Source organism: Macrobrachium nipponense, chromosome 4, assembly GCF_015104395.2.
Source record: "Macrobrachium nipponense isolate FS-2020 chromosome 4, ASM1510439v2, whole genome shotgun sequence".
Classification (NCBI taxonomy): domain Eukaryota; kingdom Metazoa; phylum Arthropoda; class Malacostraca; order Decapoda; family Palaemonidae; genus Macrobrachium; species Macrobrachium nipponense.
The window spans coordinates 21,545,686-21,550,685 of NC_061100.1; the positions used below are offsets into that span (position 1 = coordinate 21,545,686).

Consider the following 5,000-nt stretch of genomic DNA (forward strand, 5'->3'; position numbering starts at 1 on the left):
GAGGTGTTTCATCTTTTTATTCAAGATACTATCTAACTGTCTGAAGAATAGTTTTGATGGAAAACAGTTGTTCCTTAAATAGTTTGAAAGAGTTGTTATTTCTTCATGAAAGGGCTTTTACTCTGTCATCTAATTGGCTGACCTTTCATGAAGAAATAACAATTCTTTCAAACTATTTAAGGAACAACTGTTTTCCATCAAAACTATTCTTCAGACAGTTAAACAGTATGTTAAATAAGAAGATGACGCCACCTCCTCTATATCACACTGTCCCTAAAATGAATTTGTACGCGCGTTCCCCTACATACAAGACGACATACAAGTGGCCCAGATGTAGTCAGGGGATCTATGTCGGATGTGCAAAGAGGCTGTAGCGAGTGCGCATTGATGCTCACAGAGGAGTCAGCTTGAGAACTGGGAGCAGATTGTCTAGCCATGAACAATTTAATATTAAAAACCATTCAAAAATATGTAAAACCTATATAGACAAAGATTTTTCAATAGTAGGACATGTACAAAAAGAAAACGACTTAACAATACTAGAATCCATTATTATCAAATTGACCGTACCACCGTTAAACTCCCAAACGTCATCCATACAATTGTTTATTGCCTGATGGTCTTGTTGAGCTGTTTTTCTCTGTCTGTATGTTTGTTATTGTTTTCTCTCTCTCTCTCTCTCTCTCTCTCTCTCTCTCTCTCTCTCTCTCTCTCGTTGTAACTCTATACGAGTACAGTAGTATGTTTTTAACTTCCTTCTGGGTAGGTTGTCACCAGCCATTTGTTTGTTCTTTAAGTAAATGTTTTATCAATTATATTCTGAATGTTTTAATTTAATTATAATATGTAATTCGGATTTTATTAGTTTATTGATTGCCATGTTCGCTTGTTTGCAGCCTTGAAAATGCAACTATGTGGAGTTGTGAAACGTCAGCAAATATTTTAATAAAATGCATATGGATAGTGCCTTTCCCTGACCCGCCTTGGATTGTTCTTCGAGCTGTTGCTCCGGAAATTGGAAATAGACATCAGAGGGTTACCGAAACTCAGTAGATTAGTTAAGGAGTTTATTATGAGATACGTTTCGTGTCATCCTGACACATCATCAGTCTGTAATGTAAAATCAATTCACATTTATAAAAATATAAAGTTTACATGCTATTTTAAAAGGAAAACATAAAATACTAAAGTTATTCATAAAAATTATTGTTAAAAGCTAAAAATACTAAAATTATTTACAAGGTGACATTAAAATTGTAGAAATTTAGGATTAAAAAGGAATATTAACCTTAATAAAGCGAAGGACAAGAAAGGAATGGCTGTAGGACCGTCGTTTGCCCAGATCTCGACTACGCCATGAAAAGCTGAGTAGAGGATTGACTAGAATTGAGGGAAGGAACGAGGCGCTTGATAAGTAAAGACTCAAGTGTCGTTATATATTGGCTATGCTTGGTATTGTCAATTATCGAAAAATGTTTTTTGCTAATTTCAATTTTACAGAGAGCTGCATGATTTCTTATATTAGAAAGTTCAGGATTGGTTATCCTCTGGCCAGTTCTGTAGCTTACTCCCAAATGACTAGAATATCGAACTAGCAACAAGCGTTTCGTCGATCCAACGTAAGTACCGGGACACCCCGGGCAAGTAAATTTGTAAATAATATTGGATCGCATAAACGGTTGCAAATTCTCTTTATGACTAAGAAGTGAGCCTATTTTGAGAGGATTAACAGGTATTAAATTAACTTTGAGGCTTCCGAACTCTCTTTCAATAATTTTCTTGATACGGTCTCCTAATTTATTTTTGAAAAAATATGGAATAGTGGCGTATATGGGTAATTTTGGTACATCAAATGAAGGGGTATTTTCCGTGAAGTTTAAGTTAAGTAATTTGTTTACCATTTTATAAAATACCTCCGTAGGGTACGAGTTAGTTAAAAAATAATCTTGTAAAAATTCAATTTCAGTGTGGAAAGATTTCCAATCAGAAGCATACCTAAGTGCTCTAAAAACCAAAGTGGAAATGGCATTTAATTTAAAATTGATGAAGCACGAACTATAAAAATTATACCCCATTCCTGTGAAGGTGTGTTTCCTATAGACAGAAGTATTAAACTTATTATTATCTCTGGTTATCTTGATATCTAAGAAAGGTAAGCAGTCTAAGTAAAATAAAAGTATCATCTACGTATCTCTTGTAAAAAGTTGGTTTAAAAGAACTTGGGCATTCGGCTAAAATAATGTTAATTGTCTCTTCTAAGGGTACATTGGTAAATAAAGAGTCTACATCGAGACTAACCATATAGTGATCTGAGTCCTGCATGACAATAAGTTTCTGAAAGTCGAAGCCATTTTTTATTGTATGTTCAGGTTGGGGGAGTTCATTAAGTAAAGTAACAATGTATTTAGAGAGATTGTATGTTGGGCTATTATAAGAAGAAACAATTGGTCGGATAGGACAGCCCTCTTTGTGAATTTTTGGGAGACCGTATAAAACGCTAAAGGATGACCCTGCAACAAAAAGTTTTGATAAGTTTCTTCCGTTATGATTTTCTGATTTTTTAGTTTCCTCAAGAATCTGTTAATTTTATCTTCTCGTTTAAAGATTTCTAAAAAGGTTGGTTCACCTAAATGTTTAAATTTAGAAGTATCGGAAAGTATTGTTATGACCTTGTTTACGTAGTCTTGTTTATTGAGGATAACCACACCTTTGCCTTTATCAGGTCTGCATATTATAATATCTTCTTGCTCTTTCAAGGAGTTAAGTATTTTCATATCCTCTCTTTTGAAAAAAGGTGTTCACTTTACCTTAGCGCTCTTATATGTGTCATGCAAAGCAGTTGACATTCTCTGTTGCAAGTTACTCAAATTGTCAGTTAAGTTAAGACCCTTGAGACTCTGAAACAAGACCTCGAACGGAAAATAAAAATAAGCAAAACCTGGTCTATAGGACGGAAGGCAGAAGTCCAGACCAAAAGACCAAAAGACAGAATAAATTCTTCCCTTTTTGATAAAATATAGCTAGACATATTAAAAATACAATTATTTCTAGAGCTAAAATTAGGAATATGAACACCCAATGCCGAATGCCCAAGTTCTTTTAAACCAACTTTTTACAAGAGATACGTAGATGATATTTTTATTTTACTTAGACATGCATGGCAGGCGCTGATGCCTTTTTGGAGTTCGTGAATACTCAGCACAGTAACATAAACTTTACCATAGAAACTGAAAAAGATAACTGCTTAACTTTCTTAGATATCAAGATAACCAGAGATAATAATAAGTTTAATACTTCTGTCTATAGGAAACACACCTTCACAGGAATGGGGAATAATTTTTATAGTTCGTGTTTCGTCAATTTTAAATTAAATGCCATCTCCACTTTGGTCTTTAGAGCACTTAGGTATGCTTCTAATTGGAAATCTTTCCACACTGAAATTGAATTTTTACAAGATTATTTTTTAACTAACTCGTAACCTACGGAGGTATTTAGAGAATTATTGAAGGAGAGTTCGGAAGCCTCAAAGTTAATTTAATACCTGTTAATCCTCTCAAAATAGGCTCACTTCTTAGTCATAAAGAGAATTTGCAACCGTTTATGCGATCCAATATTTTTTACAAGTTTACTTGCCCGGGGTGTCCCGGTACTTACGTTGGATCGACGAAACGCTTGTTGCAAGTTCGATATTCTAGTCATTTGGGAGTAAGCTACAGAACTGACCAGAGGATAACCAATCCTGAACTTTCTTATATAAGAAATCATGCAGCTCTCTGTAAAATTGAAATTAGCAAAAAATATTTTTCGATAATTGACAATACCAAGCATAGCCAATATATAACGACACTTGAGTCTTTACATATCAAGCACCTCGTTCCTTCCCTCAATTCTAGTCAATCCTCTACTCAGCTTTTCATGGCGTAGTCGAGATCTGGGCAAACGACGGTCCTACAGCCATTCCTTTCTTGTCCTTCGCTTTATTAAGGTTAATATTCCTTTTTAATCCTAAATTTCTACAATTTTAATGTCACCTTGTAAATAATTTTAGTATTTTTAGCTTTTAACAATAATTTTTATGAATAACTTTAGTATTTTATGTTTTCCTTTTAAAATAGCATGTAAACTTTAATTATATTTTTATAAATGTGAATTGATTTTACATTACAGACTGATGATGTGTCAGGATGACACGAAACGTATCTCATAATAAACTCCTTAACTGATCTACTGAGTTTCGGTAACCCTCTGATATCTACATGTTCGCACCTTTTGATATATATATATATATATATATATATATATATATATATATATATATATATATATATATATATATAATACTGTGTAGTTCCTTGAAGAAATGAGCATTACTTTACCAGAGGAGACCATTAGCATTCCTGAAGAATAATCCCGTTTGTGGGTGTCATACAACTCTGGAAAATGGTAGCTCCATTCACTTACGTAAGTCATACACATACATGCACACATACAGTCATACATAGCTGCCACCTCCTCTCGCAAGAACACCCTCAGGGCGCCGTTCCCCGAGGCCGTCGTTATTGTAAATGTTACAATGAACTTAGAGAGAGGAGGGAGTAGGGAAGGAGAGGGGAGGGTATGGGAAGGAAGAGGGGGAAGTGAGGGTAAGGGTAAGGTGAGGGGGATGGGAGGGTAGGGTAGGGAAGGGGAGGGTATGGGTATGGGTATGGGTATGGGGAGGGGAAGGGGAGGGAAAGTTAATGGGCTGGAGAGGGTAGGGGGTATAGGAAGAGGATAGGAACGGAAGGGGGAGATTCAGGATGGGGAAGAGAAGAGGGAGGGGTGGGGAAAGGGAAAGGGGAGGGTGGGGGATAGGAGGGGTATGGGAAGGGGAGGGTTGGGGAGGGGGAGAGAGGAAAGTTTAAGTCCTCCATTAAGAGCCTAGACGAGGCTGTACTACGCCTAATGAACGTCTGATTGTTATGCAACCTCATTTCGTCCCCTCCTCCTCCTCTTCTTCT

At 35.9% G+C, this 5,000-nt stretch overlaps 1 protein-coding gene across 1 annotated transcript in view; it reads left to right on the forward strand.

Annotated features, from left to right (window-relative positions):
• Positions 1–5,000, forward strand: part of LOC135211296 (melanopsin-like) — a 120,931-nt gene that overhangs the window by 103,794 nt on the left and 12,137 nt on the right. The gene's annotated exons all lie outside the window — the stretch shown is intronic.